At 33.0% G+C, this 16,297-nt stretch overlaps 1 protein-coding gene and 1 long non-coding RNA gene across 3 annotated transcripts in view; both read right to left on the reverse strand.

The window, feature by feature from the left end:
* LOC114335224 (FK506-binding protein 2) overlaps nt 1–16,297 on the reverse strand; it is a 339,535-nt gene that overhangs the window by 92,319 nt on the left and 230,919 nt on the right. The window lies entirely within an intron of this gene.
* Nucleotides 1–16,297, reverse strand: part of LOC126892185 (uncharacterized) — a 247,665-nt gene that overhangs the window by 775 nt on the left and 230,593 nt on the right. The gene's annotated exons all lie outside the window — the stretch shown is intronic.

Below are 16,297 nucleotides of genomic sequence, written 5' to 3' on the forward strand. Positions count from 1 at the left end.
GAATAAGTGAAGACATCAATTTTGTCTCTAAAATATCATAAAGCTTCTGGGCCAGACAGAATTCAGGCGGAATTACTGCGAAAAAAACGATGTTCGGACAAATCCATTCCAACATAATATAATAGGCGACTACCAATGTGGCTTTTGACCTAGAAGATCAACCATAGATTAAGTCTTCGTTTTACGCTATATTTTGGAAAAGCGCTGGGAACAAAACTGCAAACTACTTCAAAACATTGTAGATTTTAAACAAACGTATCATTCTGTGAATAGAGATATGTTGTGGAATACTATGTAGTATATTGCAGTGATACATTTTTAGACCTTAGCGTACATTTCTCAGAGACACACTTTTTTAAACAGCATGCTTTAACAGAAAAGAGGACGAAAAATGTAGCAAACAAGTTAGTATTTAAACAAGAAAAACAAGCAAAAGAATCTGAAAACATCCAAGAACAAGTTAGAGAGATTGAATAACCAAAGCTAGCGGAATACATTGGATAAAGAAATATAAGGGTGTGATAAATGAATTGATCTTAGGGAAGAACTCCTGATGATAGAAAATTATCGTCGGTGCATTATTGATCTGTAATCGATCCCTTCTTTAGTCTAGTGATAATGAGCTTTGTATTAAACTTTTTCAAGGACATTCATATGAAGGACAGTATCAAGGACATTTAATCAGATACTGTGTTATTTTCGAGATTCTTTAATAGACCAGGGCGCATCTGTAAAAATATTAGTACATTTGGACGTTGAGAGGTGACTCAAATTTTTTTGCAGAAATTGCTTGAAAATAAATCAAATAATAATATTTGAGTTATCCTCCCTCTCAAAAAGGTCCGGAACATTGTTTAAATAATCAAAATATCAAAAAATTAAGGAAAAATTCGATTTTTTTCTTGGTTTTTTGATTATAACTTTAAAAGTATTCATTTCCGAGAAAAGTTGTACTGACATAAAAGTTGCGTAATTAAATTTACTACAATATAGAATTGGTTAAAAATTTAAAAAATAGTCACCCTTGTTGCAAAATAGCAATAATTTCGAAAAAATCCATACAAAAACAAGTATTCGCATTTTACTCTTTTCAACCATTTATGCTCTACTTTCGACCTTCATATTTGACCCAGAAAAACCTTATGACATAATAAAATAACACTGTAAATTTTATTAAGATCGGCTAAATAGACTTTGCAAAATAAAATTTGAAATCCAGCTTTCGTAAAAATTATTCATTTTTGCAAAATGTTACCGGACTGAAAATAAAGCAGATAGCAAGTTGAATTTTTTTTGCGTATAGAAGTGTACTGTACCTTTCATTCGCAATTTTGCAACATTAAAATCGATTAACACCACGGCGTCAGGAATTTTTTAAATAAATATTAATTATTGGTGCTACGCTCAGGACAGCGGATAGTTTGCTCTGATTGGGCATTCCAATGACCTTTGATAATGATTGATACATTTTAATTTTTATTACATTTCGATATAAATAAATAAATTTGTTTATTGCAAAATAAAAACACATACTCTATTTTTTGAAATAACAATTTTATTAGCAAAAACTTTCTTTGTTCATATATTTTAACTTAAATAATAAAAGTTTATTATTTTTAAACATATGCAATTGTTTAAACAATATTTCACAAACAATAATAAAATTAGTTTGATTTTTGTGGAATTAAAATATTAAAATACAACAAAATATAGAGTAATAAAATAATATATTAGATAAAGATTGGAAGAAATTTTGGTGGAAATCAACTTGTGTGAATCGAACACCGCTGTCCTGCGCGTAGCACCAAAAATTATTGTTTATTTCAAAAATTTTCTGACGCCGTGGTAATTAATCTGTAACATTTTGAAAAAATGAATTTTTTTTGCGAAAGCTGGATTGCAAAATTTATTTTGCAAAATCTGTTAAACAGATCTTAAAGAAATTTACAGTATTGTTTTACTGTATCATAAAGTTTTTCTGGGTGAAATATGAAGGTCCTAAGTGTAGCATAAATGGTTGAAAAACGTAAAATGCGAATACTTGTTTTTGTATGGTTTTTTCGCAATTATTGCTATTTTGCACGTAGGGTGACTATTTTTTAAATTTTTAACCAATTTTACATTGTAGGAAATTTAAATACGCAACTTTTATGTCAGCACAACTTTTCTCGGAAATGAATACTTTTAAAGTTATAATCAAAAAACGAAGGAAAAAATCGAATTTTTCCTTCAATTTTTGACATTTTGATTATTTAAACAATGTTCCGGACCTTTTTGAAAGGGAGGATAACTCAAATATTATTATTTGATTTATTTTCAAGCAATTTCTGCAAAAAAATTTGAGTCACCTCTCAACGTCCATCTCAAAACAGATCCGCCCTGGACTATAAGGGGAGGTTTATTTCTAAACATATTTTTAGAAATGAATGAATGAAGTAAAAGACAGACGTAATCTCAATCATAATGATTGAGATTACGTCTGTCTCTTACTTCATTTAAAATGAACTCTCACATGCAACCCATTCAACATAATTTTAGAAGTTATTTTTAAAAAAATATTGGATATATTTCTTTATAACATTATCGATTAGTACATTATAGTAGAATATGTCGAGAGTATTTTCTGATATTTTAGTACAAAAATATTAAAAATTGAGACAATGACAGCTAATTTTTCAAGATGCAAAAAGTCACTTGCGGTGTTTATTGTAACTTATAACTGGATCATCTGCTGACAAAAAACCAAAAAGATTTCGCTAGTTTATAAGTTTTCCTAGGTCACAACATCGAGATATTATTCATTTTATTGTTGTTTTTTTAATTTTAAAGTAAAAAAATCATAATTTTCGAAAAAATTTTGGTAAAGTTTAAATAATTTGATGTCGTAAAATTCATTATAATAATCAGATGGACAATGTCTCAACGTTGCGACCCAGTAATTTATCATAAAAAAAGTGCAAAATTTGAGGAGGATTGGACAAGTAATTTTTGAGATAAAGTGAACACGACGAGAAAAAATTTATTTCGAAAAAAATGCCTTTAAAAACTCTTCCCCATCCTAGCGGTAAACTGACCCGGCCCTTTTCTCTGGAAAAGACTCGACAGACAGGTGTCTGCGTGACGAAAGAGTCCCAACTATGTTCAATTCGAGTACATTTAAGACGATATCATCGCGCCGGCGCCGAGAAACCGATATGTACCGTTTCTGGGGCGTTGTAGCTCTTATGTTTAAAATGACTATAACTCCATTAATTTTGCTCATCATCATCCAACCAATTTACGTCCACTGCTGGACATAGGTCTCCCCCAATTGTTTCCACACTTCACGGTTTTGTGCTGATTTTTGCCAGTTTTTACTAATCCGCCTGATATCATCTGTCCATCGTGTAGGCGGCCTTCCTCTACTTCGTTTATCTTCTCTTGGTCTCCACTCCATCAGCCTTCGTGCCCATCTTGAATCTTTCAGCCTGGCGACGTGTCCTGCCCAGTTCCATTTGAGCCTGGTGATACGTTCTACAACATCTGCGATACCGGTTGTTTTGCTCATATCACTCTGAAATTTTAAAATATATATCAATGAAATATTTAAGTTAAAAAGTAAATATTTGATATTTCCGTTCAGTGGAAATATGAAATTGCAACTTGTTTCAGTTGGAATCGTTGAAGACGTGCAATAATTCTTCCTACTTTTAATAAAGACGTTTCGACGCGTAACCAGAACCGCTTTGAAATATCGAAGATGGCAGGCAATGCATACTCATAAATTTGATGAAAGCGGGCGCCGCTGTGAAATGTAGCTAGATTGTTTCTGGAATAGAATACAATAAAATATATTACATTCAATTTAAATGTGTATACAAAGTTGAGCGTGTTGGTCTTGGTCTCTGGTAGATGGAGAACGAAGTCTGTTATGTTCATTAATTATACAATACTATACAATATACAGCTACCGAAGTTTATGTGTAGCTGTAATTTTTTTAGTTTTTCCGAACAAGGATATAAAAAAATTCATGTTTCATAGCCAGGAGTTTTTAATTCCATATAATTCAGGTCTGCAACTAAAAAACTTGAATAATTTCAAATACCTAATTGTTATTTTTGCAGTTCCGTAACTTATAATATTTAAAGAGTAAATGGAAAGTATTTCTAATTCGTACCTAGCCATCCCATCTACCGTAAATAGACGCCTTTTAGTACACATCAAATTGGAAGAACACATCACCATTCACCATTGCTTAAGAAAATCAACTGTGGTGCGGTAGTAGCCCCATTCAGAGTCCCGGTATGCAGTCATCCTGAGATGATCTATCTGCAATTTCAACACTTGACCTGTTCCTGGTCTGCTGAAGAAGTCAGTCGTATCTTCGCTACGCGGTAGCAGCTCGCTCACCTCACCTTACATCGAACGTGGACAGTCAAGGTTTGATTTAAACACATTAATTGTTTTAAAATTACACTTTTGCTATTGTATACGTACGTTTACTGGCATAATACTCTTATATACACTATATTGTTTTTGGAATAGGATACGATAAAATATCTTACATTCAATTTAAATGTGTATACGTGTTGGTAGATACAACAAAAGTTGAGCGTGTTGGTAGATACAAAACGAAGTCGGTTATGTTCATTAATTATACAATACTATACAATATACAGCTACCAACAATATACAAGCTACGTGTTTTCTCGGACTACAAAATAAAAAACACACTATTTGAAAACAGGGAGTTTTTATTTCCGTATATTCAGGTCTACAACAAAAAGGTATTCAAATCCTTTCAAATAAATATTATTGTTGCAATTACGCAACTTATACTATTTAAAGAACAAATGGGTAGTATTTCTAATTTGTATCTCACCCCATTCTCACCCCATCTAGCGCCAACTTAACTCTGGAAGTACAAATAAAATTGGAAGAACACATCACAATTCCTAAAGAAGAGCAGCAATTTAGATTTCTGGTATGCAGTCATTCGGAGATAATCTATATCAAAGAATGTCAACACTTGACTTGTTCCTGATCTACCGAAGAAGTTAGTCGTATCTTACGTCATAGAAATTAATACATAATTTTTTGAAAGTCCAAGTTTTTCAACCTAATAAAAATATTTGTAAAATATTTTTAAAAGATATTTAATTGAAAAACTTTTCGGACCATTTTTCTGGTGACATCTCCATGGATTCAAAAAATTGCAAGCCAGATGGATGCTGCTTTGAAGACAAGAGGGAATTCTAAAAAACTTAGACTTTCATTTAGCAGATGCCGCTACGCACCTACTACCTTCACGTCTGTTGCAATGGGGGGACTAATAAATGTCGAAAAACCTGGAGTAGAGATAGCAGCCTATGCATTCTCTGAAGAGCCTCTAATAAGAGGTGAAATCGTCGATAAAAGTGCTGGTTGCGCTCTCTAACCTAATAGACCGGGCAGTATCGTCGCCCCCGCTAGCGAAATTATTCCGATTCGATTTTTTTGCACAAACTTACTCAAAAAGAGGTCCTTATAACATATCCACAGGGTGCCGGGCGGTGCCGTGGTCGAAAAATTGTTTAAACAATTTCTTTTAACAAATTCACAAAAATAATTTTTTCATTTCGAACAAATTTTTTTAGATAAATTAGCTTATTCTGAGCAAAAAAGGTCTCTTGTCATCTTTTTCTAAAACTGATTGTTGTCGAGTTATATGCGATTAAAAATTTGAAAAATGCGAAAATGGCCATTTTCAAGGCTTAATAACTCGATTAAACATTATTGTTATGAAATTCAAAAAGTCACCAAATCAAGTTTCAAATCCCTTCTTCGAGGTCCTGAAGAGATTTTTGTCATTATTTTATTAGAAAACTGTTATTTTTAATTATTAACAATTAGCGCTATAGTCCAGGATGCATCGTCGCTTCCGTTAGTGAAATTATTCCGATTCCATTTTTTTGCAGAAACTTACTCAAAACGAGGTCCTTATAACATATCCACAGGGTGCCGGGCGGTGACGTGTTCGAAAAATTGTTTAAACAATTTTTTTTAAACAAATTCACAAAAATATTTTTTTTATTGCGAACGATTTTTTTAGATAATTTGGCTTATTCTGAGCAAAAAAGGTCTCTTGTGATTTTTCTCTAAAATTGATTGTTGTCGAGTTATATGGCCATTTTGGCATTTTTCAAATTATAAATCGCGTATAATTCGACAACAATCAATTTTAGAAAAAAATCACAAGAGACATTTTTTGCGCAGAATGTCCCAAACTATCTAAAAACAATTTGTTCGAAGTGAAAAAATTGATTTTTGTGAATTTGTTTAAAAAAAATTGTTTAAACAATTTTTCGACCACGTCACCGCCCGGCACCCTGTGGATATGTTATAAGGACCTCGTTTTGAGTAAGTTTCTTCAAAAAAAATGGAATCGGAATAATTTCACTAACGGGGGCGACGATGCATCCTGGACTATAGCGCTAATTGTTAATAATTAAAAATAACAGCTTTCTAATAAAATAATGACAAAAATCTCTTCAGGACCTTGAAGAAGGGATTTGAAACTTGATTTGGTGACTTTTTGAATTTCATAATAATAATGTTTAATCGAGTTATTAAGCCTTGAAAATGGCTATTTTCGCATTTTTCGAATTTTTAATCGCATATAACTCGACAACAATCAATTTTAGAAAAAAATGACAAGAGACTTTTTTTGCTCAGGATAAGCCAATTTATCTAAAAATTTTGTTCGAAATGAAAAAATTATTTTTGTGAATTTGTTACCACGGCACCGCCCGGCACCCTGTAGATATGTTATAAGGACCTCTTTTTGAGTAAGTTTGTGCAAAAAAATCGAATCGGAATAATTTCGCTAGCGGGGGCGACGATACTGCCCGGTCTATAAGTAAAAATTAAGATACTTTTGGCTTCGCATTGCAACTTGCAATGGTATACATTTTTATTTTATATTAGTATTACTCCTATAGAGTAACTAGCCCCATTTTCCATTGGAACTTTACCAAGCTGTAGACGGGGTTGTGAATTGCAACTTTCCCTCTTGTCTTCCCTAGAATTCCCTCTTGTCTTCAAAGCATCATCCATTTGGCTTGCAATTTTTAGAAGCCATGGAGCTTTCACCAGGAAAATGGTCCAAAAAGTTTTTCAATTAAATATCTTTTAAAAATATTTTACAAATATTTTTATTAGGTTGAAAAACTTAGACTTTCATTTAGCAGATGCCGCTACGCACCTACTACCTTCACGTCAGTTGCAATGGGAGACTAACAAATGTCGAAATTTTTTTACCTGAAGTAGAGATAGCAGCCTATGCATTCTCTGAAGAGCCTCTAACAAGAGGTGAAATCGTCGATAAGAGTGCTGGTTGCGCTCTCTAACCTAAGTAAAAATTGAGACGGTTTTGGCTTCGCATTGCAACTGAATAAAAATGGTATACACTTTTATATTACATAATTTTTTATTGAAACAGTGAATATTTCATAGTTTTTTATTATTAAATATTTAAGTAAACCTTAAATATTTTACCTTTTACCATTTGACCTTTTACCAGGACAAAAATGTTTTATTAAATTTTACTTGTAATTTAATGGTATACAGCCAGCTACAGGAATCTCTTCCTTGTGGATTAAATATTTAATGTTACTTAACCCTGGAAGATCACACCTATTTTTTTTTACATAAACCGCACACATGGGTGTCAGATACCCAATGATTTTTTTTGAAGAAATAAAAAAAAAGTAAATATTTTATGATTTCCAGAGACTCTCTAATCACTACTGAATACATACGAATAATTAAATCAATAATTTTATTTTCTCTCTCTTAATTTTAGTAACACAAAAGAACAAAATATTAAAAATACCTAAAAATAATTAAAAAACATTTTCTAAAAAACCGGAAACATAATTCAAAATATTTTAATTTAATTTAACAACAAAATGGTCTTTCTTACTAAAATATAACACCTTGTGATTATAGAACTCATATTCATTCTTAGCCAGGTATTTCAGTTTCACTCATTTTAGTAACTACATTCATAAGACAGTGTGGCTCTATGCTCCATGCATTATGCTTTATAGCAAGCCGAGCATGCACGCTTTGCTTTTCCATCTTTGCCTTTGCAGAAATAACACCTAGTTTTCTTTACTAAATTTGTGGGTTGTTGTGTTGTTAGGTCATTAACTTGAACGCACACTTGATCGCAAACCTCACACATGGGTGCTACATACCCTAGCCTGTATTCAATAAATTCTCGTGATTGGAAATATTGCTCAAATGAGACCGCAACTACACACCCCTACTTGGCAGACTAGAGACTGAATTTACATAAAGCAGCATTACCATTGAAATGCAGCTGCGCAAGCTACATGCAGTTAAGTGTCGCGATGGGTATCTCACACCCAAGTGTGAGCTTCCAGGGTTAATACTCTTATGCAGTCTGCAGCAACAACATGTTTAACCCAAGGTGAATTAACTAGACAGACTAGACTAAATTAATGAACTCCTAGATTTTTAAATCTACTATAAATTTTCCCCTATACAACAATTTTGTTGACAAATTCACTTATTTATTTTTTCGAACAAACAATAGCCCGTTCACATACCAACGAGAGATTGATGAAGCTTGTGCATGAGACGTCCTAGGATTTCAATTACATCGCATCAAAGCAAAATTGAGGCGATTTCATCATGCGGTTAAAAATGGGGAACGAAAGCTGGCTGAGGATCAAACTTAAAAGTAACTAAGGGATGTTACAGGTACACTGTTAAAATATGGAAAACAAGACTTTCAATTTTAAATTGTATTTACCTACTTAATTAGTTGATTTAGTACGCCAATGGTTTAGATTGTAATTTCTTTCTTCGCAGATGTTTTATTTTTTCTGTCACACTTGTCACAATAAGTAAACGATATGATATAAACACACAAAGAACATGAAATTAAATGATTCTTTTGTGAGTAACAGTTGTAATAAGCATTCATTTGCACAAGAATCTACAGGTCGAGCAAGTCTCGTAAATTTCACGATTGCGAGCCACGCTTCACGCAACCGTGTTTGCGTACTTGTGTTTCGAGTTGCGTGGTCGTGCAGAGTTATATTTACCAATTCGCGCAATCGTACTTGAGACGCTGTGTCAGGTGAGGTGTTTGAAAATTTGTGTAACTTGATTGCTTGATTCTGTGGTGTGAAGGTGGTTAAACTTTTGTTTTATTTTTTTTTGTTTTGTTTGTTTTTGTTGTTGCGAATATATCGCAGAAAGTTTTTAGATGAAGTAATTGTATGATGAAGATAACACAGAAAATACAAGAGGGCAGCATACTTTGCAAAACAACTGTTACAATTTGAAATCAACAATTTGTTAAGTTGTTGTCTTGCAGAGGAATATTTATAATCAATGCTTGCAGGTAAAAAAAGTGACTTTTTAAAAAATTATATCTTGGAAACTAAAAATTATTTTTATTTATAATTGAAACATGTAAAAGTATAGTACTCTCAAAAAAATTTCAGCCAAAAATATTCATTTTTGTAGAGTTGACTGCAATTTTTCGACAACAGCCCTTTTTTGCCGTGAGCAGCATAACAAGTCCAGTCTCATCTGAAATCAAAGTTTCTTGTAGTTTATACCTCTGGCTAGTGAATCAACAAAGGATTTTTTATTAGATGAGGTCATTTTTGTTTTATAAAAAAAACTACTTTAAAAATGAGAAAAATTGGGGTCAAAAATGTGTTTAAACTTATGTAAAATCTTCAAATTTCATTTTTTTTTAATTCCTTCGTTCATATTCTAGCCAGAGGTATAAACTACAAGAAACTTTTTGATTTCAGATGAGACTGGACTTAGTTATGCTGCCAACGCAAAAAAACTTAAACTCTACAAAAATGAATATTTTTGGCTGAAACTTTTTTTGAGACTACCTTAAGTACTATACTTTTACATGTTCCAATTATAAATAAAAATAAATTTTAGTTTTCGAGATATAATTTTTTTTAAAAGTCACTTTTTTTACCCACAAGACCCCTTAAAAAAATGTTTGGAAGAATATGTTTGATGGCCAAGATGCATACATATATTTAGAAGGAAAGTTCCTGATTTCTGTAGTATAATACATAATACCGAAGAGGAAGTAGCCCTAAGCGCCGGACTCCACTTGCGATTTGTAGTTGTGAAGATTGAACACATTCTTTCAAATAGAAGTCAATCCATGATTATTTAGTCACAAATGGATTGACTTGTATTTGAAACAATGTGTTCAATCTTCCTGATTACAAATCGCAAGTGGAGTGCGGCGGTAATAACACCAAAATATTCCATATAGGTCCATAGAAGGTACACAGACATTGAAAAATTCCTGGAATATCCCCGAAAACATGTTCCCTGAGAACATCCCAGGAAAATCCTGTGTCAGCATTTTAAACATTACCTGAATGTCTTATTGGAACATTCCATGAATGTCCACGAATGTTCTCTGGACATTCAAAATATATTTTGTAGACATTCCCTGGATATACCAGAAATACAGTGATGAGCGCTCTAATAACCGGCAAAATAGCACAAAAGATGTATTAAGTAGTGAGATAAAAAGACATGAAACTAGTCGAGCTGGGAAATTTAGCGATATTAACTTATACATTTAGATTGTATTGATTGTGTACCACCTTCAGACGTATCAGACGAGTTTGGAAACTACCACTGTCACAGTGACAGTTTTAGTTGACATACTCCTCCGATATGTGTAAAGGTGGGATCAATATAACGTAAATTTAAAGGTTAATTTCGCTAAATTTCCCAGCTCGACTAGTTTCATTTCTTTTTATCTCACAACTAAATATTTTGCCGGTTATTAGGGCACTCATCACTGTACATCCTTGCTGATGTGACAATACCTCCTATCTGTTTTTTCATGAGTTTTGTATGAGAGATGGAAAAACATGTTTTAAGGTCACCTCCTGTGTTCATATGTAAGTTTTGACTTGTTTTGTAGTTCATAGATAGTTTAATTTACTACAAAACAAGTCAAAAAATATCATATGAAAACAGGAGGTGACCCTAAGACAAGTTTTTAGTCTCTCTTACAAAACTCATGAAAAAACAGATAGGATGTATTATTACATCACTGACGATATGTGGCCATACCAAATAATACATCCTTGATAAATATAAACATTTTTATTGAACAAAATCTTTTCATACATTTTTTTAATGCAATTTACTGATATTCCTAAATATTTCAAAAAAATGTGTCACATTTGCTTTGTAAACCTTTCTTTTGCCTTTCGTAGCCACATATTCCGTTTCCTTCCTGGTTTTTTTGTAGACCACTTCTCTCAGCTGATTCTAAAAAAAATAAAATAAATGGTAATTTTTATATCCTTTACAATTAACAATCAGAAGAAATATTATTTACAGATAATGATATGTATAATAATAATAGGTTTGTTCTAGCATCAGTTTGAAACCATCAGCGAATAGTGGACCAGCGCGAGTAGAGGGGATCGCACTGGTGACTGTATTATGTTCTTTTACTGACCAACTGTTTGCTGATGGTTTTTGACTAGTTTGACCGTTTGCTAGAACAAACCTAATAATAATGAATATTTTGTATTTTGACAATGACATCTGATGTGGAAGTCAAAACATTAATAAAATTATTTTTTCAAGTTAACTTTCACATGCGCGTCTTAAAATTTAATACTTATATCATAAATAACTATTAAAACTATCTTAAGAGGAAACAGTATAGATCAACAGGTAGCGAAAATGTGTTCCAAGATTGCGGCTGTAATTTTGAATATTTTTTCAAGATATTTGGCACACATATTCGTAATATAATAAAGAATGGCGGTACAGAGCCCAATTTGAAAAATATATTAATATGTGGAAATTACTCTGTAATTAAATACAATATAAAAAAAAACGAGCTTGTACCGCCATTAAGAAGAACAAAAAAATACACTTTTTTCAAATACAACTTTTTTATCCGATTTTGTGTTATTTTGGAACTACTAAAATTTTTTATTTCATTAGTAGTTCCAAAATTACACAAAATCTAGGCATCGGATAAAAAAGTTTATTTGAAGAAAGTGTATTTTTTTGTTCTTCTTAATGACGGTACAGGCTCATTTTTTAAATATTGTATAATTACAGAGTAATTTCCACATATTAATATATTTTTCAAATTGGGCTCTGTACCGCCATTCTTTATTATTTTACGAATACGTGTGCCAAATGCCTCGAAAAAATATTCAAAATTACAGTGACAATCTTGGAACACGTTTTGGCTACCTGTTTATCGCTACTGTATTACCTTAAAACATTGCAATTTGCTAAACCAGTATATTTTACTCTACTACTACTCTACTAGCTACCTCATTTTCCACTGTTTCTAAAGACTTGTTTACATGGGTAGAGTTTTGAGGAGAGTAGAGTAGTGGTAGTACTCTACCAAAAATGGCTTGATACCATTCACGTGAGGAGAGTACAAGTATAGTACTGATGCTAGTATAGTGAAACCGATTTTTGTATTTTTAAACACTCTTGATTATAAGTGCACCTTAAATTCTTAATTTTTTGCTTAAGCTTGTTTACTCCAAAGCCCCCTTTGCCATTCTTTCGACGATTTCATCCTCAGCAGCTTGCTGCAAACTTTTATTTCTGTAGTATACACTACCTAAATTCCATAAACACTGGTATTCGCCGTATTATAGCTCTACAAGTTTTAAAGTTTCATCTTCGGTGAACTTCATTTTCACTATTTACACAAAACACAATTCCAGCCAGAATGACAGCGCCCCCATGTACTCTCCTACCTACTCTATTCTGCCATAATTCAGCGTGTTCCATGGGTAGAGTGTGCAGCCGAGTAGACATTTTGGCAGTAGTGGTGGTCATAGAGTAGTTACTTTGCCATAGGTTGCTAGTCACTCTACTTTAACTCCAACTATACACTCTACCAGCTATTCTACTGTGCTGAGCATTTTTACAGGTAGAGTTACTCTACTCTATCAAGTACTTGCATCATTACTCTACCCGTGTAAACAAGTCTTAAATCTACTGAATGAAAATCTACTTAATCTTAATCTACTCTTAATGAAAAATGTCTAAAATCATTTACCCACCTAGTATTATTGTAGAATTTAAGACAGTCCAGTGCCTTATAAATAATTTCAATATGAATATTTTTCCCTTTAATTCTCCTTTGATACCACTCCATTTTAGATTTTGGGGAACTTATTTCATTGTGTTTATAGACCATATTTATTGAAGGAACCCAATCTGGAGATTGTTATTATCTATTAAGTCGGCTGGTTTTCCTATAAGATTAAAATGTTAACATCTTCAAAAATCGTTACTGTTGTAATTGTAACTTACCAGATATAAAATGATTACAGCAGACAGGACAGGAAAATTTTCATTTCGCTAGTAAAACCTGTACATTGTATTGCATTTAACCATTGTTGTCTCTCAGATACCTTATTTAGTTCAGTTTAAAAGTGAACTTTATCTTGACTTTATCACATTTCACACTTCAAAACACAACACCAATGAAGCATATTATCTTTCTAAATTAATACTTCCAGAGAAAATGTTAAATTAATCTTTGTACAACACAAAATTACAAAGAAATACAACTAAAATTATCTAAAACTCATTAAGAACAGATAGAATAAGATTTATCTTTTACACCCAGTAGCCATATTGACATATTGATTTAATTTGTTTAATTTTGAAAACGATTATATTTAAATTTGGTAAATATAACTCCGTACGACCACGCAACTTGAAACACAAGTACGCAAACACGGTTGCGTGAAGCGTGGCTCGCAATCGTGAAATTTACGAGACTTGCTCGACCTGTAGATTCTTGTTTCATTTGCAGTCTTGGAAAATTGATTAGGTACTAGGGTGGAACGAAAAATTCGAAGTCATTATTTCTTATGGGGTTAGTGCGGAAAAGTTGCGTTTTGATGTATAATAAAACTGTAACAAATATTTTTTGGATTTGACCCTATCTTCAGGTTCCATATTAAATTTAAATTTTTGGAAATAACAAAAAAAAAAATTTAAAAATTTATTTTTTTATCAGTATTTTGAATCCAAATAATTGTTTTATGAAACAATATACATTTTATGATTGTAGTCTGATTTTGTGTTAAAAAACGGCATAATATTTCTAGACTGCAACCTTGAACGAATAAAGCCATCCCTTGATTCTGGTCCACAAACAGCAGCTGATGCCTGTTACTAACTTAACAGTTCTTTCCACAGATTGGGTATGACAGGGGCAGTTTAAGACCTCTATTTTGTTGTGATTCTCAGAATCAATCATATCCCTTACATCTTCATTGGAAATATGTTTTAGCAAAGGAAGAGCCGAAACACTGCATTCAGAAATAGAAATTAAGTCAATATAATCTGCAGCACTAAAATTTAATGTTGGTATTTTAAATCTCCGGTTCTTTCTTTCTTTCTGACTTTGTCTAACTTTCAGCACTCTGTGTAGTCCTAGCTCCCGTATATGTTTTCGTTCATCTTTCATCATCCCGAGTAATAAATTTTTGGGATGGGCAAAATAAGCATTCCTTTGGATAACGGCATCGACAATTTTTCTTTGGTCAACTGGTAGAAATCGTGAATAATGGATCATTCGCCATAAATGTTTTGAACCATCAGAACAGCTAGGATACAGTTTTATATAAAACCAAACTGGTACATACACTTTTTGAATGAAACTTACTAACATAATTAATTGAGGGCTGGGACATTCAGTGCCAACTTACAATCGAAGAAACCGATTAGCAACTGTCAGCCACCTTGCGTGTGATATTTTCCCAGGTTTTTGAAGGCTCAAATCGTTAGGACATTTTCCCGCAGAAACTGCTTGACTGATTTGGTACAAGTAGTTCTGATCGGTACTAAGGACTGTTGTTTCTAATAATACTGGTAGGTTGTTTTCTGTTGCAACGAAATTGACGACAGCTTTCTCTTCACAGCGTTCCAGAAGTTTTCCTATTGGCCCTGAAAAACCAAGTGATCCACTGGTGCGTCCATCTAACTGTTGGATTAAATGACGTAGAGGTAGTTCGTTGCAATGAAATAAGCATACTAGCCATTGAAATGAGGTGCCGCAGTATTCTTCCAGTTTTCTCATAACGCCTACTTGAGGGCTAGTGTTCACTACTGTACCATCGCATCCAACTGCGCTTAACTTCGATATATCGATATTATTTTTTAGGATAAATGTCTGTATGCTATCCGCGATGTTTGCAGCCGATCCTGATAAAGGAGAAACGTGCCCTAGATATCGAGAGCCTGGTTCTTCAATAATTGTTACATGTTCTTCTGTAACTACTTTTCTATAAAACGTTTTGCCTTTTTTTGTTGCAAGACAGTCTTGTCTTTACGTCCATCAAAAAATATACTTCTGATTGACAGTTTTCCTTCTTATTCTGGAAGGAACGTCTATGAGATGCACGCTGTCGCCTTATTTTCATTCTATCAATTACTTTCGATGTATCAGTCACAGTTATAACTCCCATATCTTTTAAGACCACTGATGCTATAATTGCAGCAGAACGATCGGAGACCCCGGTTCTGCCGCACGCCGAAGCTAAACTTGGCAAGCAAATCCGCATTTGTGACGTAGATGGTTGGACTGTAACTGTTGACAAAGGAGCAATGAATTCTTCTTCATGGTCATCTGCATCAGAAGAATTTGAGTCAGACAAGTTGCTACTTATGGAACGATTAGAGGAATCAACGGTACATGCTTTAAGAACAATTTTGTCAGTATTATATTTTTGAGAACTTGCCTTTGCCTTCGTGGTTCTTTCCATTTTCTTCCTTATTGCAGCAGATGCTGCAATATCCACTGGTCCAATTGCCATTTTTCTACACGATCGTTAATCTTGAAGAAAAATTCCCTCATTTTGTGGTACTTTCTTGGTTTTATCACAAGTACACACACAGAGTTGCACTCATGTTGCACTTGCAAGCCGCGATATCAAATAACTTTTCACACTCATTTCGAAACTGGCAAATCTTTTCTTTGTATGAATCAGATGCTTGCTGAGTTTTTGTGTATCGCTTTGATACTCTGTATAAATATTTTTAATCATATCTTGAATGCGCTTATGCGATAATGTTGGAATAGAAGCTTTGATCCATATTTGTTCTACTTTCATTGCAACGGCATTCGAGACGTCGGTGATAGGATCTTTATTATTATTTTTCAACTTAAGTTCATTACGAATAAAGAGAGCACTTTAGAATGTCACACTTAGTTGGTAAAACACGATCATTGAA

Source organism: Diabrotica virgifera, chromosome 9 (genome assembly GCF_917563875.1).
Source record: "Diabrotica virgifera virgifera chromosome 9, PGI_DIABVI_V3a".
In the NCBI taxonomy this organism is placed as follows: domain Eukaryota; kingdom Metazoa; phylum Arthropoda; class Insecta; order Coleoptera; family Chrysomelidae; genus Diabrotica; species Diabrotica virgifera.